This window comes from Chiloscyllium plagiosum, unplaced genomic scaffold (genome assembly GCF_037043375.1).
Source record: "Chiloscyllium plagiosum isolate Xiang-an unplaced genomic scaffold, Cpla_swu_hap1 HiC_scaffold_33, whole genome shotgun sequence".
Classification (NCBI taxonomy): Eukaryota; Metazoa; Chordata; class Chondrichthyes; order Orectolobiformes; family Hemiscylliidae; genus Chiloscyllium; species Chiloscyllium plagiosum.
Window position 1 is genome coordinate 11,856,688 of NW_028270171.1, and position 26,387 is coordinate 11,883,074.

The 26,387-nt window shown below is 41.0% G+C and overlaps 1 protein-coding gene across 2 annotated transcripts in view; it reads left to right on the forward strand.

The window, feature by feature from the left end:
* Nucleotides 1-1,244: 1,244 nt before the first annotated feature.
* LOC122542208 (paired box protein Pax-6-like) overlaps nucleotides 1,245-26,387 on the forward strand; it is a 75,034-nt gene continuing 49,891 nt past the window's right edge. The window contains exon 1 of one of the 2 annotated variants that reach the window (XM_043679690.2): nucleotides 1,245-1,559. The gene's annotated coding sequence lies outside the window, so the exon portion shown is untranslated. The remainder of the gene's footprint in view (nucleotides 1,560-26,387) is intronic. The other variant, XM_043679693.2, reaches the window with a different exon arrangement.

A 26,387-nucleotide genomic window follows, 5' to 3' on the forward strand; every position in this document is an offset into this window, starting at 1 on the left:
CCATGGGCTATAGAGGGGGAAAGAGAGAGACCAAGCAGGGAACAGGCCCCTAGTGAGCACAATGCAAAATTAATCAAACAAGAGGGAGGGAAATCGCATGTTAAGAATAAAGACCGGGACAGTGATAACATTCAGCCCAGAAAGGGGCAAACATTTCTAGATTGTGTTCAGGAACATTTTCTATAGCAATATGCACCAATCCAACTAGTACTAGAAAAGAAAGAATCTCGCTTTTGTTCTTAAATTGGCCCTATTCCTCCTTCTACTATCTTTTTACTCGACACTAGGTTATAGTCTAATAGATTTATTTGAAATCACAAGCTTTCAGGTGATGAAGGGCAGTGCTCTGAAAGCTTGTGATTTCAAATAAACCTGTTGGACTATAACCTGGTGTTGTGTGACTCCTGACTTTGTCCACCCCAGTCCAACACCAGCACCTTAACATCATATCTTTGTACTATTAATGCGTCTATAATAGACTTTGGGATTCTCCTTTGTGTTGGTTGCCAGTCTTTATTCATAATCTCTCTTTGCTTTTCTAATATGCTTTTTCAGATTCACTCAATCTTTCCTTTGGTTCTCGGTTGTATTTTCTATCTGACATCTGACACTAGTATTTTATTTTAATTTCCATCTTTTTTTTCATCAGGGGATGTTATTTGCCCTCCCTCTCCCTACTGAGTGAATATATCTTGACTGTACCAGAACCATCTCCTCTTTGAAGGTCAGCTATTGATCAGCTGTAATCTCTGCCATCAACCTTTTGTTCCAATCTATTTGGCTCAGCTCTGATTTTGAAGATGGCTCTCCTCCCATTAATTATTCATACTTTGTATGGTCCACTGACCTTTTCTATCATCATCCTAAATGATGATGGAATGATTACTGTCTCCTCAAATGCTCCTCCACTGACCCTTGATCTACTTGCTCATTTCCAAGAAGCTAGCCCAACATCACATCCTTTCTAGTTGGATTGGTGCACATTGCACAATCTAGAAATGTTTGCCCCTTTCCGACCTGACTGCTACCAGTGTCCCAGTCTATATACTTTATATTCCCCACCTCTTGTCCATCGTGTCTAATGTTCTCTTGGCGTCTGTTCCCTGCTTGATCTCTCCCTCCCCCTCTATAACTCAGAGAATGGTTTCAGGAATACTTTGTGCAGTTTTTTTCCCCTCTCTCTCTCTACTCTTTGATGTACGCGGTTAGACAGCCTGACCCCTCCGATCATGCCACTGTTTTGTCGCAAACAGGCAACTTTTTTTTAAAACACAAGGCGTTGACTCGAAGTGACAAGCCTGCCATGAATGTTCCAAATGATCTTTCCAGGCATCGTAGCGTACATGATATCCCCAGACTCTTGCAGCCCATTCTGGGGAATTAGGTTCAAAGTTGACGTTAATGTTCCGAACAAATGTCACAAAGACTCATCTCCCCATTTTTGCATTTTCCCGAACTTATTTATTCATACGGAGTTCATATTTAGTATCAGTCTGACTAACAGCATTATAGACACAGGGCTGCCTACAACAGGAGTTACCCACCCGGCTTCAGGCTGAGTATGCACTGTATTTATAATTCCTGTGCGTTTGTTTCTCAACGTGTTTTTATTTTGTTTGAAAAAGGCCATAGTGTATAACCGCGAAACGAAAATTAAGGGCCTTCTTTATTATGTATGTATCTTAGTTGTACATTGTAACAAATCGTCTGAAAATATTACCGATGACTGAGTAAGTTGAAAGTGGTCACACGAAGGGTCTGTAACATTTTAACTCTGTGCGAATGCTGGGGGACAGAAGAGAGGACATTCAATTCGTCTTGTCCTTAAACGATTTAAGTTTTGAAAACATACTAAACGTTTAAATTCGCTTTTGAGTTTAAAAAAAAACATTTTTAGTTGCGAACGAAATTTAATGGTGGCCATCTGTGACATGCGAACATTCTGAAGAAAATAATCAACAGTAAGGAATCGTGGTTTACATTATTATTTTAAAACTGTTGGGCCAATTGTTTTATTTTTTAAATTGAGACATGGTCAGTTTTATTTTCAAAAGGTGTGTTCATTGATTGATATAACTCCAAAGGTGCTTTGTGATCCGATCTGGGTGTTCAGTTACTTTTTGAATCTTTCAAGTTAAGTGTTAATGTTCTGTTGCACAGCAAGTGGATCTGGATCTTGAGAATCCAGACAATTTGGTCGGAATTTTATGAACGGGTCAGCTTAATGTATTTCTGTGTGTGTGTTTCTGTGTGGGTGGGTGGGTAAGTGAATGAGGATGGGGGAGATGGTGTCAGTTCTTTGTAATTATATTGCAGTCTTACTTATTGTTTGGTAACCTCATAATCCAAAGTTTATATAGGGACTGCAAGAAAATTGGTTTGGGAATGGTAAACCTGGATTAAAGTGGTTTTGAGGGAAGTCAATGGAAAAGGTGAGTTTTGATTTATAGGTGAAGCAGGGTTTAAGTTATTCTATAAATTAAGACGAATTAAGACAAATATCACATTGGGAATGATTCAGGGGAGATTAGGCAATTTAGTGCAGTTTGACAATCAAACCCATTGTTTATGATACTTGCCTTTTTATAAGGCTCCTGGCCTTGCAAAACATCTTCATAGAATGTATTTAAAATATTTAATGCAGTGTTTGTTAAAATGGATTTTATTTCTCTTTAACAAGTGGCTTGCAGAAACAAATGTGATATGTTCATTTGAACATTTTATTCTGCATACACATATACCTTTACGGAGTGACACCCTGTTACAAAACCAATATAAGCAACAATTTGATTGTAACAGAGTCTTGGTCAGATATAGTTAAACAGTCTGTCTCACTTTCCTTGCATTGTTCTGTGGTGCTGTATTTCTTGCTGATAGAATCACATCGTTTTGCAGCGCAGAAGAAGGCCACTCTGCCCATGATGCTAGCTCTTCACTGTGCTATAAAATTACTCCCACTCCCCTGTACCTTCCCTGTAGCTCTGCAGACCTTTTTCTTTTTCAAGTATGCATTTAAATTCCCTTTTGAAAGTTACGTTGAACCCGCTTGGACCAGCATTTCAAGCAGCGCATTCCAGGTCACAACAAATTGCCGTTGAAAACATTTCCTCATCTCCTCCTAGTTCTTTGACTATTTGCTTTAATTCTGTGTTCTTTGCTTGCTGACCGTCCTGCAAGAAGAAATAGTATTTCAAAGGCCCTTGACATTTTCTAAGTAGAATATATCTGTATTTCACTGTAATATCACTTATGCTACAGCCTGTTCCTCATCTTTTCCATCCCTCAGTTTTGGTCACCTTACTTAGACTCATAGAGTCATAGAGATGTACAGCATGGAAACAGACCCTTCGGTCCAACTCGTCCATGCCGAACAAATATCCCAACCCAATCTAATCCCAACTGCCAGCACCCGGCCCATATCTCTTCCTATTCGTATACCCATCCAAATGCTTATTGATATTCCCGAAGAATATGCTGATTGTACAGGATTAAATAGTGAGCTGAGATTCATGTTGGAGGTGAATCCTGGTATAGATTATTTGGGCTGAATCATCTGCTGCAGATTCTGTAATTTCATGCAATTTAGTTTAGTCTTAATACACGGTCATGAAGACTCTCCTAACTTATCAAAACTGTGAAATTCTTTTGTTAGAACTCTCTGCTTTGCTTTGCTCACTGAAAAACCTCCTTAAAATCTACCCCTTTGACCAGGTTTTTGGCCATCTGTCCTCGTATGCCTTCTGCAGCTTGATAATGAATGTTGTATGATATCCCTTTGTGAAGTATTTTTCAGAATTTTATTACATTTAGAGTGATATTGCTGCCTTATGTCCCCTGTTCACATTCTGTTTGGGCAGCTTTGCGCTAGTAATACTATTTTAAAATTGAAAGAGTGTAGATAGAGTCCAACTGTCCTCAAGCATGGCTTTGTATTTCGTAATCTCACTGCCATAGGTAGGTCAAACATGACTGGTCATGGAAAATCTATGTTGTACTGGGGCAGCGGGGCATTCTTCTGAAATTGAGGGTTAAGGTACTTTGTTGGGGTAGAGTAGAGGGACTTGCATCCTATAAGACCATAAGTCCATAATAAATAGGTACAGGTGTAGGCTGTTGCCTCCTCAAGCCTGACATACCAACAATAGGCTCACGGTTGATCTGAAACTCCTCATGTCCACTTCCCTGCATTTACCCCGTAATCCTTGATTCCCCTCCTGACCAACGATCTATCTTTCTCAGCCTTAGATATACACCTCCTCCCCCCCATGTCAATTTATCCTGCAGCTTGATGTGAGAGAGCTTGACATGGATGTGGAATGAAAACCTAGTATATTTTCCGTTCCCCAGCATTAACATCTCTGACCTTGCAGAACATTAAGAAAGCTGACACGCTGTTCTGGGGTGCCTTTGCCTGATTGATAAAATAGGGGCTTTGTTGCTACAGTTCCATTATACACAAGCTTCTTATTTTAATACGAGAAGTGCTGAGTGGAGAATTACTTAGAGGGAGGAAGGGAGAGAATAAAAACAAGAGTAAGTGGGTGGTTACATACCAGCTTCAGGATGAGATGAGAGCCTGGTCTTTTGTGTTATTGTGGACCTGGCTCCTCAAGAGAAGGAAAAATATATCTGGAGTTGATAATCTTCAGTGGGAGATTGGCAGAATATCTGAAAAAATTGTGTGAATGGCTAAAAGTTCACATTTCTACACTGCTTCTAGCCATCTGTTCTAATATCTCCCTCTTATGTTCAGTGTCAATTTGTGTTTTATTATGCTCCTGGTAAGTGCCTCAAGATATTTTACTACGCTAAACATGCCTTATACATGAATATCTGTTCCTTCTGTCAATCTCCTACTGAAGCTGCAATCCAAAAACATCTCTGGGAATTTAGGACCTTGCATTTTGATAAATAGGTATCCCCAATTGAAGTTGACACTCCACTGCAAGTAGTTTGAGGATATTGTGCAGTTGGAAGGGCTGAATTTCAGATGGCACATTCAAGTGAGGCTCTGCCTCAGGTGCCAGTAAAGAGCTCCCATGGAAATATTTTGAAGTAAACCAACTGAGTGCCCAATGGTTGCCTGGTCAATACTTATTCCTTGAAAAAGGTCACAAAATAAAACCGGCATATCTGATCTTTATTGCACTGCTGTTAATGGGATCAAGTAGTTCACATTTTTGGTTGCCTACGTTACGATAGTGGCTATAAATCAAAAAGTTCTTCATTGGCTGTAAAACTGTTGTAGTTGTGAAACGTGCAGTATCAATACAAACATTCTTTCTTAATTGCTTATTCAGATATATATCACATTAATAGTATGTCTATATATACTTTATATAACACCCTATATGTTGCATGTTCAGGTTGGTAGTATACTGCAAAACAATAATAAATTGGTGCAATACTAGCAAAGGGAGATGACTCTATTGAGTTGCTCAGTCATCAATTTGCGAGATTTTGTTACAACCTATAGACCCTATTCCCAAGAACCTGTTGATCAATATTACATGCACATCTTTCCCACTGAAGGACTTGTCATTCAGTGATAGTGTTCCAGACTCTGAGCCAGAAGTTCTGGGGTCAAGTATCATTCAAGGCTGAGGAAGATACTTTCATAATGTATCCAAATAGGTTGAATATTAACTTATAAATCCTTCCAACACACACCAATGGCAGGTGATAAAAACAGGAGAGATTCCTGATCAACCATGTAATGGAAAGAAAGTTGGTGTCTCAACCATCGCTATCCACAGCTCTAGACTGCAACATGTGTGCAACTGTCTACGTTGGCCTTGGTTGGAAGGCTGGCATAGATCAGGTTGAAGAAGGGCGTATGCCCGAAACGTTGATTCTCCTGTTCCTTGGATGCTGCCTGACCTGCTGTGCTTTTTCAGCAACACATTTTCAGCAGAGATCAGGTTGGTGCTAACAGTCGGATTACTTTTCCTGCTGTGGAGGCTTTGGGGCCTGTCTCCTTTCCCAACTCATGGTGAAAGACATGGCATTGTGGTTTGTTGTACCATTGGACAGAAAACAGAAGAAGCAATCTTTCCAATTTTCTTTACATTCATATCTCCCTGGTTCAGTTCGCTATGTTTTGCCATTAAAAGCCAATACATTAGGGAAAGGAATAGAGTATTCAAGTACATGAAAAAAAAGGAATCGAAGAATATATTGATAGAATAGGGTGAATTAAGATAAGAGGAGCCTCATCTATAGCAGTATTCTATTGGGCTAAATGTCTTGTTTCTGTTCTGCAAAATTCTGTGTAATATTTTATCAATTATTTTTGACTCTGGATGAAATAAGGTTTATTTTTCCAATATATTTTTGATGGAATATTTTGTTTCTCTTCTGTGCTCCACTAAATGTGTTATTCTATGTTGCAGTATATTCCCACATGTGCCTTGGCCCTCCAGTATCTCACTCTGTGGCAAGCTGAACAAGCAATGTCGGTAGGCCACATGATTGTGGGAGAGGTGGGGCATGTTACATCTGAGCCCAACCTTGTAGTTACTCAACATCCACATCCTTCAGTTTACCAAGGTTGGTCAGGATAATAATATGCATACTTAAATATAAAATCTGAAATCATCCACTTATCCTGTTTTGTAGCTAATGTTTTTCTTTCTTTCTGTAGTTTACACCTCTCCCAGAATATTGCATTGCTGACAGGTAGCTGGGATTAAGGGGAGGGTGATATAATGTATAGATTTTGCGCCTTGTCTTTATTGGATAAGCTTGAAAGACCAGCGTGATTATGTCATGTTACTAACAATGTACCACAGCAAAGCTACTGTACTGTCCTGATTGTGTTCCTATCTAGTAGTCCAAAAGTCTGGGTTTATATCCCCAGAAGATTTGTGAGCTCAAACTGCCTCCTTGATTGATTCAGAATTCAAATGTGTGGAAACAAGAAAAACTTCACATTTGTTTTCTGTTTATTCGATAGCTGCATCACTGAGTAAGTTGCATTTATTGCCCTAATTTCCAATAGAATGGTTAAGATTAATTGTGGGTCTGGAATCACAGGTAAGCCAAACCAGGTAAGGAAGATGGTTTCCTTTCCTAAAGGACATTAGTGAACCAGATAGGTTTTATAACAATTGACAGTGGTTCCATGGTCACCAATAAGCTAGTTTTTTAATTGAAATAAAATGTCACCATCTGCCTTCATGGGATTTGAATACATGACCCCAAAACATTAGTCCAATGTTTTGGATTACTAGTCTAGTGACATAACCTGGAGAAAGTGAGGACTGCAAATGCTGGAGATCAGAGTCGAAAGTGTGTTGCTGGGAAAGCACAGCTGGTCAGGCAGCATCTGACGAGCAGGAGAATCGACGTTTCGGGCATAAGCTCTTCATTAGGAATCCTGATGAAGGGCTTATGCCTGAAAAGTCGATTCTCCTGCTCTTCGGAAGCTGCCTGACTAGCTGTGCTTTCCCAGCAACACACTCAACTAGTGTCATAACCACAATGCTAATACATCCTCACATTTGCCAACAGAAGGAACTATTGATCTGTCATATTGTCACTTAAACAATTAGCTGGCTTACTGGCATCCTTTAGGGAAGGAACTCTGCTATTCTTAGCAGGATTGACCAGTATGTGAGTCCATCTCACACCAAGGTGCACACTTTAGTTTTTGTTTCTTTCAAAGGAGAAAACTTTATAAACAATTCTGTATTCTCTCCATACTGCAAAGGAATACTAACCTCATTATTTGCTTAAGTGTTGGAGAGGAATTTGAACTTCAACCATCTGACATGGAAAGACTCTTAAATCTGAGTTTGAATGAAAGTGCTTATGAATGGATTCAGCCTTTGCCACTGGCACCCATATTAAAGAATTAACTAAAGGAAGGTATAATGTATGTACTACATACAGATGAGTCATATGCTAGTCACACAAAATGCATTATAAACAGTGTATGCTTGACTGTATGAAACCTCCCATTTAAGTCAGAGGTTTATGGATTCAAAAGCAACACCAAATTCTCAAGCCAGGTGAGGGAATATTCTATTCTACTGGTTAACGGGATATAAAGTGTCTTGCATTGTGTTTTAAGGAATCATTTGTCAAGTATCTTCATCCATCTCTTATCCAACAAACTCAAAAAAGATTATTTGATTGTTTATCACATTGTTCTTTGTGGCACGTGTTGTATGAACAGTGACTGTTGTATTTGTCTGTAAAACAACAGTGTGAAAGGTGAAACAAAAGTCCCTTTATAAATGAGTACAACACATAAGAAACTGTTATACAATCATTATCCATAGAATCTCTGCAGTTTGGAAACAGGTGATTCAGCTCCGTGAATCCACATTGATCCTCTGTAGAGCATCCCACACTACCCACACCCCTACCCACTCCCTGTAACCCTATAGTTTTTACTCTACAAAAAGGGATAAAGACAAGGAGACACCTCATATTTTGTGGGCTTGAGTTTGAAAGGTTGTGGAGATGCCTGGATCATTAGGTCATAAAAGCATGTTGGAACTTTAGTTTTAAATAAGACATTTCCTGGAAACCAGGATTTCAGATATTTGGCGGTCTCGGTTGTTTGACATCACTTCAAGGATAACAGTTAATTGTTTTTATGACTGTGTTTTCTGGTTGTTCTGTTTGAACAATGTTTGCTGGCTTGAGGTTTGTGTTTGGATATTCAGCTGAAGAAAACTTACTTCAGACCAAGCTGCTCAGCTTGTGTCACCAATCTTGGTCGTACGAACATAGAATCTGTATTGTCTGTCACATCAAACTGCCTTATTTCATTAGTAGACTTTCAAAAACTGAAACACAATGCAAAGTCTTAAGCATGATCCACCTGTGAGGGAGAGGTAAGTAGGAATGTTGCCACAGAAGAATCAAGGTGCAAGAAAGTCTGAGGTGAAACAGACATTAAGTGCAGCATTGGGCAGTAGATACTAAAAATTTATCTCTGAGTGACAGACATTTTGCTTTATTCATTCTTGGGATACAGACATTGTCAGCATTCCCACAAACCATCCTGATTTGGAACGTGGGCTTTATTGATAGGGGAATAGAATATAAAAGCAAGGAAATTGTGTGAACGCATATAAAACACTGGTTTGGCCTCAGCTAGGGTATTACAAAACCTTCCTAGTTGTCCTTGAGAAGGTGGTAAAGGTTAACCTTCTTGAACAATTGTAGCCTGATTGGTACAACATACAGTTTCTAGTTTCTTTGGCATGGTAACAATGAAGCCATGGTGTTACATGATAGAACTTCAACAGCAGAAAGGAAGGCCACTTGGCCCATTTTGTCTGCACAAGCTCTCCAGTAAGACCATGTTCCCTACTGCCATGGCCTCACCTTCTATCCTCAGTGCTGCACTTTCTTCCTTTCCAGATAATAATCCAATTCTGTCATAGAGTCATAGGGATGTACAGCGTGGAAACAGACCCTTCGTTCCAACCCGTCCATGCTGACCAGATATCCCAACCCAATCTAGTCCAACCTGCCAGCACTTCTTGAAAACTTTGACTGAACCTGCCTCTATTCTCAGGCAGCACGTTTCAGACGCTAAGCACTCACTTTCTGGAAGTTTCTCCTCCTGTCTCCATTGATTATTTTGATGGTTACTTAAAGCTGTGCCCTCTCATTCTTGATCCTTCCCCCAGTGGGAGCAGTTTCGCTTTATCAAAGCTGTCCAGGCACCTCATGATTTTGAGAATTTTTACCAAATCTCCTTTCAAACATTTTCCAAGGAAAACAGACCTAACTTCTCCAAACATCTCTGAGACTACTCTTGTGAAATACCTCTGCATCCTTTTCAGATACTTTCTAAAGTGTAGCACCCAGAATGTTTTGTAATACCCTAGCTGAGGCCAAACCAGTGTTTTATGCATGTTCACACAATTTCCTTGCTTTTATGTTCTATTCCCCTATTTATAAAGCCCACATTCCAAATCAGAATGGTTTGTGATTTAGTGGGGACCTTGGGTACTGAAAGTGTTCTTATGGACCTGCTACCTTTCTCCTAGTTGATTCATATTGCATGTTTGAGAGTATGTTTGCATATTAATATTCAAATAGAACATTCCTTACAGTCTCAAGAAATTACATTTTAAGGGTTAAAGTGTGAGAGAGAGGTTTAGAGATTTAGAGAAGGAATTGGAGAAATTAGGATATTGATATGTGCCTAAAGGAATGGCTGTCAGTGGCAAGGCAATAGGAATTGGTCTATGCAAGAAACCAAAATTGGAAGGGGGTCGAGATCTCTGATGGCTGTCATACTTGGAGAGTGATAGGATAGGGCAAGATCATGTAATTTTTACAGAAGGATAAAAATTAACGCTGTAGGTATCCCTTAGCAAAGCACCACTGCAGTTCAAGAAGGTAACTCATACCGCAACCTTCTCAGGGGCAGTAAGGAATGGGCTACAAATGATGGCCTTACCAGCATTGCAGAAATCCCAATAAATAATAAAGCAAATGTCACTTGAGAGGGCGTTGCCAGACTGGAAACCAATGTAGCTTGTTATGCATAGGGGTGAGAATTGATCGGCAGGGCAGAAATGTTTGAACTATGGAGATGAAGATTGAGGTATATAGTGCTTGGTAGTATAGAACTTGAGTATTTCTGAAGAAAGACACATTTTGTCAAGGTTTATGCCTTGTACTCATGAGGACATTCACAAGAATACCAACACAAAGCGGAGTATTGCAAGAGAAGAGTATGCTGATTGTTTGGCAAATTGACCCTGATTAGCAGAGGCATTACCATAGAATGCACCAGTTAGAAGACGACTGACTGTTCACTGCCAAGTTTCCTTTAAATTTGAGGAATTATTTTGACATCTTACAACTTACAAATTTCAGTCAGGCTTGCAGTGTGGCATACTTGGTACTGGAACCTTCCAGAAGGTGAAGATTCTTTGTTGGTACTGGAAGTATATATATTAGCATCGGAGGCCTGGTTCTTTCCAGTGAGAAAGAACATGTACACAAATAGGTGACAGCCAATCTTGGTTTCATTCCTAGGACAATGCCTTGACCAACAAGGGTCAACCTGCCTGGTTCAAATTTAAGCAAAGTTTGGCACTCAAATGCAAGTCAAAAAACCTTTGACAAACTCTATTTTTCTTTGGTGATTTTGAGATATGTGGAGTTAGCAGCTGGAATGGTTACAGGGGCAACAAAAGTGGTAATGGATATGAGAGAGGGAAGTTCTTCAGAGGTTCCCAACTTGTGACCGGATTCAAATCAATAAACTTTGACATCCCTGATCCTAAAATAGCAAATTGAGCTGTCAACAGAATCATTTTCAGAGGTGTTAACTCAATACCTCAAGACGGCATTGATCAGAAAGCATTTAATGCTAATGGGGTGGTATGGTGTTTCACAAAGTGACCCCAATAGTATTTATTGCCATGACTGGAACCAGAAAAGCACAGTAGTGTAGAGAGTAAATTTTAAAACAAGTATCAAGGGTATAGTCATCACTTGCTATGGCAGTTTTTATAGTCTATCCCTAATTACCCTTTGTAGCAGGCTCGTTAGACCACTTCAAAGGACAGTTAAAAGCATTGCTATTACTCTGGAGTTAGATATTTCTTTCCTTAAAGAACATGAGTGAATCGGGTGGGTTCTTTAAAAATGAAAATAATTTCATGGTCACTGGCCTAGATCATAGTGAATTCTAGATTTATTAGCTGAATTCAAAGTTCGTGACAGGACTTGAACCCATATCACCTGAGCATTAACTAGGGTCTCAGGATTACTAGTTTAGTGTTAATACCTCTTATGCTACTTGTTCTGACAAGACAAGGTGATGGTGGTATCGAAAACCAGCCAAGTAGTTGAATATGAACAGACTCAACAAATCGTGGCAAAACAGGCTTGAGAGGTCAAATAACTAACTATTGCTTCTAATTTTTAAGTTAGTATAACGTGGAATTCATGGGCCCTTGTGGTACAGTGGTAGTGTCCCTACTTCTAAGCTAGGAGGCCTCGTTTCAAGTCCCATCTGCTCTAGAGGTGTATAATAACATTTCTGGACATGTCGAGTAAAACAAACAGCAAAGAAAAAGTGAAATTTGAAGGTCTTTGTGGCACAGTGGTAGTGGAAGCCTGGGTTCAAGTCCCACATGTCTCGGAGGTATATGATAAAATCTCTGAGCAGGGTGACTTTAAAAAATGTAGAATTTGTAACAGAAAAAAGAACTGAAGCTCGATAGATTCTTGATTGACAAGGGAGTCGAAGGGTACAAGAAAGTAGGATTGATGCTGTGGTCAGATCAGCTATGCTCTTCTCAAATAGAGAACAGGCTTGAGGGACCAAATGACCTATGCTACCCTGATTCATAAGGCCTAAATTTTACAGGACGTTGTTTCTCTGCACTAAAGAGGTTGCTGGTATCTAACAGGCTGATATTAATCCTCAAGGTATTGCCTCTGAATGGAATCCCCATGCAGTTTAGATTAGATTATATTAGATTCCCTACAGTGTGGAAATAGGACCTTTGGCCCAACCAGTCCACACCGACCCACCGAAGAGCAACCATCCAGAACCATTTCACTTTGACTAATGCACCTAACACTATGGGCAATTTAGCATGGCCAATTCACTTAACCTGCACATCTTTAGACTGTGGGAGGAAATTGGTGCACTCGGAGGAAACCCACGCAGACAGAGGGAGAATGTGCAAACTCCACACAGACAGTCACCCAAGGCTGGAATCGAACCTGGGACCCTGGAGCTGTGAGGTAGTAGAATTATAGCACAGCAGTGCCTTTCAACCTACTCTGTCACTGTGTTCTTGCCCCACACAAGCTTCCTCCATCTCTCTTTGTCCAATGTTATAAGTGCAGAAATGTAGACATTCTTATCAGTGTAACCTTCCATTACTGTCTCCTTTATGTACTTTTGTAGCATTTCCTTAACTGTATCTACAATTTGATTTCTGGTGGGTGTGTTTTAGTATCATGTTTCCCTGCTAACCAGGGTCAGACAGGCAAAACAACGTGGATAAGAAAGACAGGTATTTGTAAATGAGAGGGAAATTCCTCAGAAACAATCTACCAAATCCAGAATGTCTGCAGCTTCTCTGTTGAACTTTGTGTGAACTTGCAGTTATAAATCATATGAACTTAATTGCAATTAGACTTTGTAGGCTTTAGGGGATATATATCTGCACTTTGGCTGAAGGGTAAATTAAGAAGATGGAGATGAGATTCTGTGCTTCCTTGTGCATGTGTGGAATCTTTTATCTCGCCATGTTTCAGGCCTTTTAATTCTATTAACTTGCCATCAATAGTGCTAGATTCACTCAGTATACTAACTCTTGTATCATAGTTTATGTAAGTAAATTCTTTTGACATGCTTTAAAGTGTTACAGTTTATTACAGATACAAAAGCATTTTGAAAAAGAAATGCAATATCTTGATCTTACATCTTCTGCGTATCTGAGAAGTCCGTGGTAGAACTCTCAGATCTGAATTAAAAAGGATATATCTTCAAGTACTAATATACAGACTTGAATATAAAATAAGGGCTGATCTTTCTGTGCAGCACTGAGGGTGTGCTGTGTTTTCAAGTGTATGTTATTTCTAATGTTAAAAATCACACAACACCAGGGTATAGTCCAACAGGTTTATTTGGAAGCACTATAATAGTGAAACGCTATTTGGACTATAACCTGGTGTTGTGTGATTTTTAACTTTGTACACCCCAGTCCAATACCAGTATCTCCAAATCATTATTTCTAATGAGTCATGAAACAAGCATACCGTTCCATTAAGCTGCTTCAGTTTTTGTTGGGGATGGGTGTGGATTGAGGATGAAATAATATAATTTCACAGTGGAAAAAGAAAGACTTCACTTATAGAGTCATAGAGTTATACAGCATGGAAGCTGATCTTTCTGTCCAACCTGTCCATGCCGATCATAATATTCCCACCTGCCTGCTCTGGGCCCATATCCCTCCAAACAATTCCTATTCATGTTCTTATTCAAATGTCTTTTTAATGTTGTAACTGTACCCGCATCCACCACTTCCCCTGGAAGTTCACTCCACACTCAAACCACTCTGTATGAAAAAAATTGTCCTTCATGTATTTTTTAAATCTTTCACCGCTCACCTTAAAAATATACCTTGGAATCCCCGACCCTAGAGAAAGGACACTTGCCATTCACTTTATCCGTACCCCTCTATAATATTGATGCTTTTTATGACCACTGGACATCTCAACATGCTTTACAGCCGAAAATGTACTTTTGAACTGCAGTTGCTGTTTCATTGTAAGCCAAGTGGTAGCTGATATACACACAACTAGATTCCACAAAACAGCAACGTAATAAAGACTGGATAATTTGTTTTTGTGATGCTGATTGAGAGATAAATATTGTTAAGATATCAGGGTGAACTCCCCTACTCTTCTGTGAACCAATATAACTTTTCTATATGCATCAGAGCAGGAAGATGAGACCTTAGTGCTTAATACCAACAAAAAGCACCTCAGTACTATACTGGTTTCTTTGCTCACATGGTACTTATCTTGTCACTCAATGGTGAGTGTGTTACCACCAGAACCACAGAAAAGTGTTGGTTGGCTTTCAAAGAGTAACCACTTAATTTCATTTCCCTTTTGACATTTTTCAGTTTCAAATTTTGTCTACTTTACTTTTGAAACTTTTTATTAATATTAATTCACTAGTTGTGGGCATCATTAGCTAAGTCAGCATTTATTGCCATATTGTTTACTCCATGAGAAGGTGGTAATGAGTTGCCTCCAAGAATTGCTACACATGGTGTAGGTACACTGAATCAGTAATGGAAACAGAGCAGCGATACACTTCCAAAGTCAGGATGTTGCATGGCTTGAAGAAGATTTTGCAAGTGGTGGTGTTCCCATGAATCTGCCACTCCTGAATTTCTAACTGATAGAGGTTGCAGGTTTGGAAGGTGCTGTTGAAGGAGTTGCAGTGCACCTTGTAGATGGTACACACTGCTGCCACTGTATATTAATGGTGAAAGCAGTGAAGTTGAAGGTAGTAGATAGGGTGCCAGTCAAGCAAGTTGCTTTGTCCTGGTTGGATCTGGGGCTTTTTGAGTATTGTTTGATCTGCACTGAATCAAGCAAGTTGAGTTTTCCATCTTACTCCTGACTTGTACGTTATAAATGGTGGAGAGGATTTGGGAATACAGAATGTGAGTTACTTGTTGCAGAATTCCCAGCTTCTGATCTCCTCTTGTAGTAAAAGTGTATGTGTGGGGGGCTGGTCCAGTTCAGTTTCTGGCTAATGGTAACCCCCAGGATGTTGATAATGGAGGATTTAGTGATTATCATGCCCATAAATGTAAAGGGAAATGGTTGGATTCTCTCCTGTGAGAAGAAGCCATTTTCTGGTATTGTATAGCAAGAATGTTACTTGCCACTTCTCAGCCTAAGCTTAAATGTCTTGAAGGTGTTGCTGCATTTGGAAACTGACTGCTTCAGTATCTGAGGAGTTGAGAATGGTGCTGAACCTTGTGCAATTATCAGAAAATAACCCCAGCTCTGACTTTATGATGGAGGCAGCGTCATTGATGAAGCAGCTGACGTTGATCTAGCACTGTGCACTACCCTGAGGAACACTTGCAGAGATGTCCTGTGGCTGGTAATTGACTTCCAATAATGACAACCATCTTCCTTTGTGCCAGGTATAACTCCAATCAGCAGAGAATTTTCCCCATGATTCCCATTGATCCCAATTTGCTAAGGTGCCTCGATGCCATGAATTTTTAGAGCTGCTTTAATGCCAAGGGCAGCCATTCTCAACCCAACCCTGGAGTTCAGCTCTTTTGTTCATGTTTGGATCAAGTTTCTAAGGAGCTGAATGTCTGGCAGAATCCAAACTGAGTATCATAGAGCAAGTAACTAAGTGCCACTTTCTTGCACTGATGACAGCCCCATCCATCATTTTGGTAATCATTGAGAGTAGACTGACTGGGGGGAATTGGTCCAATTAGATTTGACCTGATTTTTCCATGTTGACAGATAGATACCAAATGTTGTGACCGTACTAGAGTAACTTAGCTCAGGACACAGCTAGTTCTGGAGCATATCTATTCGGTACTATTAGTGGAAAGTTGTCAGAGCCATTGTCCTCACAATATCCAGTGCCTTCAATAATTTCTTGATATCATGTGGAATCAATTGAACTGGCTGAACGCTGTTACCTGTGATGCTGGAAACTTTGGAGGAGACTGAAATAAATCTTCCATTTGGCACTTCCTGTTGTAGATGGTAGCAAATGCTTCCACCTTGTCTTTTGCACAGATACGCTGGTATCCTCCATTATTGTTCTCCTGATTATTCAATTCCCCACCACCATTCCTGACTGGGTGTGACAGTACTGCTGTTGTAATGTTGGAAATGTGGTGCCCGATTGTTTCACTCAGAGTCCCCACAAACAGCGTGATTGACCTATGTTTTGCTTGATCACTCTGATCAAAGTGTTACTTCTATAAAATTCTTCTTGCCTCCCTAGTACCACTCAAAAGGAAATCTTTTTTAGCCAATTCTTGAAACTAAAGTGTCTCATTTTAGGATATTTTCATGAGAGTTTCCTGAGCTCCCATGATGGCTTTAAAATCTTCTAAAGTAGCCCCTCAAAATCAGGTGCTGTATTTCATACCAAAGCCTAACAAATGGGGTGGGGCGGGGGGGAGATCAATTTTGCACCTTTATGGATGCTTTCTTGACCTTAGTCCATCCTAAAGTTCTTTATTGAGTGTGTAGCACAGCACAGCAGGTCAGACAGCATCCGAGGAGCAGGAGAATTGAAGTTTTGGGCATAAGCCCTTCATCGGGAAACAAAGGGCTTATGCCCGAAATGTCGATTTTTCTGCTCCTCGGATGCTGCCTGACCTGCTGTGCAGGTCTCGACTCTGATTTCCAGCATCTATAGTCCTCACTATCTCTAAAGTTCTTTATGGCCAACAAAATACTAGTGAGGCCATAGAATCTCTGCAGTGTAGAAACAGGCCATTCAGCCCCTCAAGTCCACATCAACTCTCCAAAGAGTATCCCACCCAGACTCACCTCCTACTCTATTCCTACATTTCCCATGGCTAATCCACCTAACCAACTCTTCCCTGGATACTATGAGGAAACTTAGCATGGCCAATCCACCTAACCTGCACATCTTTGGACTGTAGGAGGAAAGCAGAGTACCTGGAGGAAACCCATGCAGACACAGGGAGAATGTGCAAACTCCACACAGACAGTCGCCTGAGACTGGAATTGAACCCGGGTGCCTGGCGCTGTGAGGCAGCAGTGCTAACCACTGAGTCACCATAGTTACAAAGTTGGAAATACAATGTCTAATTGGTGCACAGGAAGCTCCCACCAACAGTGTGATGACCAGAACATCTATTTTTATGATGTTGTTTATGGGATGAACATTGGACAAGACACTGGGGAGAATTTTCCTGCTCTTCCTGTAAGTGGTGCCATGAAATCTTTTACACGCTCAACAAGATATCACAAGAAGAGTGAAGCTGGGTCCTCAGGCAACAACCCAATTTATTCCTTGGCTATTCAGAATTCTTGGCATGTCTGAATCTCTACTCAGCGTGACAGGCACCACATTCAATTCTGCTCTGTTTTCACTGTTCTTCCATATATGGCAGTCCTTACTGGCAGGATTCACTGGATAGCTGTGAGGAACCTCTACTGATTAATTTCTTCAGAGTTACTGAAGCCAACTGTAAGGTTTCAGCTGTTGGGTAACTCAATTGATATTTGAGACTTGAGTATGCAATTATCATGAAAATTTCCACATCTGCTCACTACCTAATACCTGCTAGAACATAACTGGATATTAAGGGCACACTATTAAGGTACAAACAACTTGGCTGATGCTGAGAGTGTTTGTTTACCATAATATAAATAAAGGCTGCGGCTCAACGTGCATGTTTCAAGAATGAGTTCAAAAATGGAGTGTTAAACGAGAAGAAGGAATACCCATATTTATGGCTTCAAGGCATTTCAAAAAGCTTCAGAGCCAATTAACTACTTTTGGCCTGTCATCACAATAATAATGCAGGAAATGCTGCAGCCAATTTGTGTACAGCAAGCCCCCACAAACAACACTAAGATTGTGACCACATAATATGCTTTCAGATAGTGTGTGCGATAAATGTCAGCCAAGGTCAAGAGAATAACTCCTTGCTAGTGCTGTAGTGACATGTGATCTGCCACAGTAGTGTGGACCATGCCACCAGCAGGGTATTTGTACTTATAAGGCAATATTTATGTTCACTCCTAAGAATCAGACATGCTTAATATGGTACCAAAGGAATCAACGGATGTTTATTGCAGCTCCTGCGATGTTTTACATTCATGGGCATTTTAGTATCTGGATTAATGCTGAGCTTTTCAGTGTCACACTTCCATCAGCAAGTGGCCTGAGTTAAGATGGAATCTGAGACCTATACACCATCACGTTTCATGCTCTGATACAGTGCTGATGTCATTAACATGTCTCTTGAAGGTTTACTGCATACTAGCTGTGAGACATGACCCAACACCATTGGTTCTTTTATGCCTGTATGAGAATATTCAACATATGATCCAAACAATAGCGTCTCCATCACTGTTGCACTCCCTCAGCGCTGACTGAGAAGGCTAACCCAGTCTCCCCTCTGTGCTTGCTCACCTACGTGGATGGCTTGTCAAGCAATGTTCTTGTTTTAACATTCCCTCCTTGTTTACGGATCCCTCCATGACCCTGCCCCATCCTGTCTCTGTAATCAGACCCTACAACCCTTGGGATATTTTTTTCTGGCCTCTGGAGTACTCCTGATTTTGAACATTCCACCATCGCTTCAGTTCTATCCATGGTAAACCTCTTCAGGACTTGTTCCACCTCTGAGACATCCTTTAAAGCCTAACCCTTTGACAAAACTTTGGTTCACCTGCTATAAAACCTCCTAATGTGGTTTGGTGTTATATTTCATTGTATAATGCTACTCTGAAATACTTTGGGACATTTTATTTAAATATGTATGCTATATAAATATGCGTTGCTTTGGAGTGGGACTTGTTTCAACAAATTCCCAAGTTTGAAGTAGGAATGCTGCCCCAGACAATGACACTAGGGGGCAGTAGCTTTCAATTTGATCAGTTAGCCTTTTGGTCAGTTGTCATGGAGATTCTTCTTTGGAACTAGCTGTTGCTGTGGGTGCACAGAAGAACTTTTCAGAGATTCTGAGTACACCCAATAAAGTTGAACTTTCTTCAAAAGCGTTGAGATACCTTGCTAATTGGGGAACATTGCTAGTGATTTGTGGTGATGGAGGTTGCTTTTCAGGCAACGTTTTTCAAAGTGCTACCTAGCAGCCAATTGAATTTTATTTTTTGCAAAAGTATCAGAACATTGCCACGTGAAGCAGTCAGTGACCAATGTCCTAGCGATCTTTAATGGATGTTTTAATCAACCTGCTTAGACACACATTTCTGGAGCAGGTGGGTTTTTGAATCCAGATCTTTTGGCTTAGAGGTAGGGACGCTACTGCTGAAACCCCCACCCCCACCACCGAGTCTTATTGCATATTATTTTAAAGAAAAGATCCTAGCAATTGACTTAACCAAATTAATTAGGGATCTTATTAAAATATTTAATTAGATTTTAGTAATTAAGTTTTATAGATGTACCATAGGAAGCATTATATCTGGATGCATTATGACCTGGTATGGTAATTGCTGTGCCGAGGACCATAAGAAACTACAGAGTTGTGAACACAGCCCAGTCCATCACGCAAGATAACCTTCCAATCATTGCTCCATCTACTTCTCACTGCCTTGGGAAAGCAGCCAACAGAATCAAAGACCTCTCCCAGTTATAATCTCTTCCAACCTCTTCTCTTGGGCAGAAGATAGAAAAGCTTCAACACACCAAAGGTTCAAGAACAGCTTCTTCCCAGCTGTTATTACACTTCTGAATGGGCCTCTCAAATTTTAAATTTAACGTTAATCTCACTCTTTGTGCACTTTCCCTGCAGCCATAACATTGTATTCCTTGCTCTGTTCTAGTAATGTAATACACTTTGTATCTTATGGTCTCTCTGTACTGCACATAAAACAAAACATTTCACTGTCCCTAGGTGAATGTGACAATAATAAATCAAAATCAAATTTAAAAAGGTGTCATGCATTGATTGTGCCAGTGGGATATAAGGACATAGGAATAGGAAAGGCCATTCAGCCCTTATGTGTATTGGGACATTCAGTCAATTCATGGCTATTTGCATTTTTACTCTATTTATTTGCCTTTCTCCATACCGTTTGATGTTCTGATGTAACAGAAGTCTTATCAATCTCAGCCTTGAAAGCTCAATTACTCTCCACCATCCGTCATATGCAGAGTTCCAATCCTCTCCTCCTGTATTCTTAGTGTGAGAGGCCGCATGATGTCAAACCTAAAGGGCTATAGTTTTAACAGTTTGGCTCTTATATTTGATTCCCTTACCAGAGGAAATATTTTCTCCATAGTAAGCCTGTCAAATTCTTTCAAAGCCTCAATTAGATCATTTCTCAATCTTCTATACCACAAGCAAGCCAGGTTCATGCAACCTCATAATTTAACCCTTATAGCTGTGGGGTAGTTTCTAAAGCTTGTACATGGTAATGCTCCTCTTGAATGCGCCTACAAGAGTCTTCGTGCCCTCAGCTCACTGTCTACTCAAGTTCCTGCTCCCATACCCAATCTCCCCCAGATTACCTTCTCCTCCTTGAAACCTAATTCCTACCTTTTCTCCATGGTCCCTTCCTAGATTCCCTGACACATCACCATCCCGTTGCCCCTTCTCTGCTCCTGGCAATGGTCTGTACACGCTCACTGAGCACTGAGTGCTTGCCTGGAAGATCCGGATGAGGCACGTTACCATGACAATGACTTAACTTCCCTCTGCTGGAGCCAAAGAGCTGATGCTGTAGTCCTTGTTAGAATGAATTCATGACCTTCATAAGTTGCTATGAGTACAGATGACACATATTTTATCAACCATTGTCTAATTGGAGATCATGAGGATGTTTTAGGCAGAGATGGTCAATAATTTCAAAAGAGAATTGGATGATGGAAATAAACTTGTGCTTTTCCAGCACCACACTCTTCGACTCTGATCTCTAGCATCTGCAGTCCTCACTTTTTCCTGACTAACTGAATTGTTCTACAGAGTGCCAACATGGATTTAATGGTCAAATGGCCTCTTACTGTGCTGTAATGACTCAATGACTGTTATTACAAGGGATAATGTCCTTGATTATAGGTGATTCTGAGTAATACCGAATGTGATTAAAGTATCTTGCACTCAAGCTCTCTGATCTTGAAGGTCAATGCATTGAGGAGAAAGTGAGGTCTGCAGACGCTGGAGATCAAAGCTGAAACTTTATTGCTGGAACAGCACAGCAGGTCAGGCAGCATCTAGGGAACAGAAGATTCGACGTTTCGGGCACATGCCCTTCTTCAGGAAGGGCATTGAGCCATATAAGCTAGTAGCTACCAGCATGTAAAAGGCTGGTGGAATGGGAACAATTGAATAGTTGAGCTAGCATAGGAAATAGGGCTGAATGACCTCTTTCTGAGCTCTATGATTCTGTTTGTTTGATATGGATTCTGGAGAATCAGATATTTTCATGAAAATGATCCTGGGTTAGATTAGAGGGATATTGACAGAGATATTTCCTACGCCCACCACTTCAAGTTATGGAGAGAATGGATCAAATGTGAAGTAAAGTTCCCTACATTTCAAAACCGTGTCCTTGCATGCAGCACAGAATTGGTTAATCTTCAAAGTTTTTTAAAAACGCAAAAAATAATTTACTAAATATATTCTCAAGAATATATTTGGGGCTGGGTAATGGGGTTGGTATCTTGAATATTCCATTCTGCTACAAAGGAGAGAGATGTTGTCAATTCTTTTGTCTTGCACTCATCAGGATAGATGGAAGAATGCAAAATTTCAAAGGGGCCAACAGTTTATGCTGTGTGAGAAAAGGCGGTATTTATTTATTGTTTTGTCAACTTTTGAGATATCGATCAATACATTGCCATGCAGAATGAATGGGAGCTGTTGTTCCCATCCTTTCTAACTCTTTGCTCCTTTCATTTCTCATAGAAGCAGGCTCTTTGGTTCATCAAGTCCACATCAACCTTCCGGAGAGAATCCCATCCAGACCCACCACCCTACCCTATCCCTGTAACCTTGCATTTCCTATAAGTAGGAGAAAGTGAGGTCTGCAGATGCTGGAGATCAGAGCTGAAAATGTGTTGCTGGAAAAGCGCAGCCGGTCAGGCAGCATCCAGGGAACAGGAGAATCGACGTTTCGGGAATAAGCCCTTCTTCAGGAATGAGTAATCCTATAAGTTTCCTATAAGTAATCCACTGAGCCTGCACATTCTTGGACATTATGGGGCAATTTAGCACAGCCATTCCGTCTAACCTGCACATCCTTGGACACTATGGGGCAATTTAGCATGGCTAATCCACCTAACCTGCACATCCTTGGAAACTATGGGGCAATTTAGCATGGCCAATCCACCTAGCCTGCACATCCTTGGAAACTATGGGGCAATTTAGCATGGCCAATCCATCTAACCTGCACAGTTTTTAGACCCTGTCCTTAAAATCTATGATCTTTCACCAAACGCCGGGTGGCATGTCTGCTGTCTTTGCGATCTCTCTTTATACGATTCAGGTCAATTAAAATCTGACAAAAGGCAAAGAACCAGTGGTGCTGGGAATCAGAAACAAAAGCAGAAAATGCTGAAGAAGAGTGACTGGACCCGAAATGTTAACTCTGCTTTCTCTCCAGAGGTGCTGCCAGACCTGCTGAGTTATCCCAGCAATTTCTGTTAAAGTCTGATAGCATTCTGTGAACCACCCTTGACGTTTCCTTCAGCTGAAAGCACTATCTAAGTGCAGTTTGCTGTTTTCCCACTAGAGTGAGTTTTGGAGAAGAGAGCGCATCCTGAGAATCCTTAGGATGAAAGATTTTGAAACTTTATGAAGCTCCCATGGCTATCACTGGTGGACTCGAATCCTGAGTTTCTGGCTCAGAGGTCGGAGCACGCCGCATAAAATCTCCCACATATTAATTCACTGGCTGTGAAACCATCTTCCAGCTGTGAAAGGTGTTGTGTAAATGCATGTATTGAAAGATCGCCTCTTACTGATTAATTTGTTAATTGCAATCTTGTGGATCGAATGTTCAGACCTTCCAAATCTTGGGGGTAAATTGTCATCCTTGAGGTGCTGAAAGCTTGTTTGAATATTCTTTTTTGGATGTTGCTGACAAGGCCTACATTTGTTGCCCATCCCTTATTGCCCTTGAACTGAGTTGGTTGCTAGGCTCATTTCAAAGGACCTTTGCCCCTGGGGTCTTGATTCCAGGGAAGGCCCATCACTGCCTGATTTGCATGTGGTTTAGTGATAAAGGCAACTCAGGGGTCTCTCACCAGCTCTCCAGCAGGCTGCTGAGACCACCTCCACACATTGTGCCATCAAAAACGGCGCAGAGGTCAGTTGATGACACTCACATGGCTTAGGAAAACAACCTTCCAAGAAAATGTCTCTTGGCAATTGAAAATAACTGCTGCAGTGCCTCATGGGTTAGTAAAGATTTTGTTGCTAACTCTCAGTCTTTCTTCTTGCTGTAGGATTTCCTGGCCTCCTGCCTGATACCAACAGTTCATCAAACGTTGAGTCTTCTATTCCTCATTGCTGTTCCATCTTTACATTGAGTAATGGATTTACTGAGAATTTTCAATGCAGAAACTTCTCTACCACTGCGTGTTGCTGTAAACTCTATAGCAAGTAATTGCCTCAAAAAAGCACACTTCCAAATCCCTTACTTTTCCCTATTCTGCAGCCATCTGTAGTTATCTATTTATGGCTGGGTCAGAGATCACTTCATATAAAAAGTAAATATCTCAGAGAATTATCAGAGGCAGAGAGGTCACTTGGTTTGATTGCGTAAGGAAGTTGGAGAGAAATTTCCCAGATTATTTTCTTGCCCTAATTGAACTGGGTTTTTTTTTTTGGTTTGTTTAAGCTTTGCTGAGGGATCACTTGCATCTGAGCTGGAAAGTGTGTGTATTGTTTTCATCTTTGTGTTGGATGGACTGGAGACTTTGCCAATTCGTCATTTTTCACTTGGGATTCTTAAACGGTCTCTGATTCAATCACTAGCAGTTCTGCTCTCCATTACCTCACAACCCTCTGAGTAAAACAAGTTCCTCAGTTCCTTGCTCTAAATCTCCCACAAAATCATAGAATGTTTAAAGAATATGAGGAGACCATTCAGCTCATTATGTCCAACTCTCTGAAAAAACAGCACATCTTGTGCATTCTCACACCTTCTCCCCGTAACCCTGTCATTTCTTTCTTTTCAGCTAACAGTTTAATTCTCTCTTGAATATCTCCATTGGACCTACCACATTCTCTGGTAACCCATTGCAGATAATGACTACTTACTGCAAGAAAAGGGTCTTCCAAATTTAACTTGCACCTTTGACCCTTCGTGCCACACTGTTTGATGAGCGCAAGCAGTCTGACTGAGTAACTGAATTACATTCAATTCTGGCTATGATCTGGGTACAAAACAGAGGCCCAAATGAGTAATTGACATATTAATATTGTTGGTGTCAGTCTGGTTTGGGAGATAAGGGTTTATGCACTGGGTGTACGTTGCTTCTGTACTGGCATCACATATTTTTACTGTAGAGGCTGGTTCTGAGTAGTTTCTACAGCTGGCGCGGATGACTATCTTTCACCCAAGGTCAACTGATGTCCTTTGCTTTTACCGGCCCCTCTTTTCTGCCATCTGGTTCTTTCTTATGTTCTCTGCATTTTCCACACTCTTCCCGACTGTCTCATAAGAACATAAGAAACAGGAGCAGGACTAGGCCATCTGGCCCCTTCTAAACTGCTCTGCCATTCAATAAGATCATGGCCTGATCTTTTCATGGACTCAGCTCCACCTACCCACCTGCTCACCATAACCCTTAATTCCTTTACTGTTCAACAATCTATCTTTGCCTTAAAAACATTTAATGAGGCAACCTCTACTGCTTCCCTGGGCAGGGAATTCCACAGATTCAGAACCCTTTGGGTGAAGGAGTTCCTCCTGAACTCAGTCCTAATTCTGCTCCCCCTTATTTTGAGGCTATGCCCCCTTGTTCTAGTTTCACCCGCTAGTGGAAACAACTGCCCTGCTTCTATTATATCTATTCCCTTCATAATTTTATGTGTTTCTATAAGACCACCCCCCTCCCATTCTTCTAAATTCCAATGTGTACAGTCCCAGACTATTCAATCTCTCCTCATAAGCCAATTATCTCAGCTCCTGAATCAATCTAGTGAACCTCCTCTGCACCCCCTCTAGTGCCAGTACATCCTTTCTCAAATAAGGAGACCAAAACTGTACACAGTACACCAGGTGTGGCCTCACCAGCACCCGACGCAGCTGCAGCATAACCTCCCTGTTTTTAAAGTTCATCCCGCTAGCAATGAAGGACAATATTCCATTTGCCTTCTTAATTACCTGCTGCGAACCAACCTTTTGTAGTTCATGCACAATGATACCCAGGTCCCTCTGCACAGCAGCATGTTGCAATTCTTCACCATTTAAATAATAGTCCATTTTGATGCTATTCCTACCAAAATGGATGACCTCTCGGGTTAGCAGAGTACCTTATCACCAGATGCTGAGGTTGGTAGTGAGGGCTTCACATGCACCAACCCTGATCTTGGTCTACTTGAGGTCTAGCTTACAGACATCCTGGTAAATTATTATAAAGAATGTAAAAAATAGGAGGAGTAGCTGTGCTGCCTCAGGGCAGGATGGTGGCTCAAAGGTTAGCACCAGGGAATCAGGTTCGATTCCAGCCTCGGGCGACTGTCTGTGTGGAGTTTGCACATTCTCCCCATGTCTGCATGGGTTTCCTCCGGGTGCTGCAGTTTCCTCCCATGGCTGAAAGATTTGCAGGGAGTGGAAAGTGAGCACTGCTGATGCTGGAGATCAGAGTCGAGAGTATGGTGCTGGAAAAGCACAGCAGGTCAGGCAGCATCCGAGGAGCAGGAGAACCGACATTTCGGACATCAGGCCTTCATTCCTGATGAACAAACATTGATTCTCCTGCTCCTCGAATGCTGCCTTACCTGCTATGCTTTTCCAGCACAACACTATTGGAAGTTTACCAGGTGAGGTGAGTTAGCCATGCTGAATTGTCCAGTAGTGTGCAGGCCAGGTGGATTTGCCATGGTAAATATTGGTTTAGGGGGATAGGGTAGGGGGCTGGGTTTGGGAGGGAGGGTTGGTGCAGACTCTATGGGCTGAATTGCCTCTTTCCACAGTATAGGGATTCT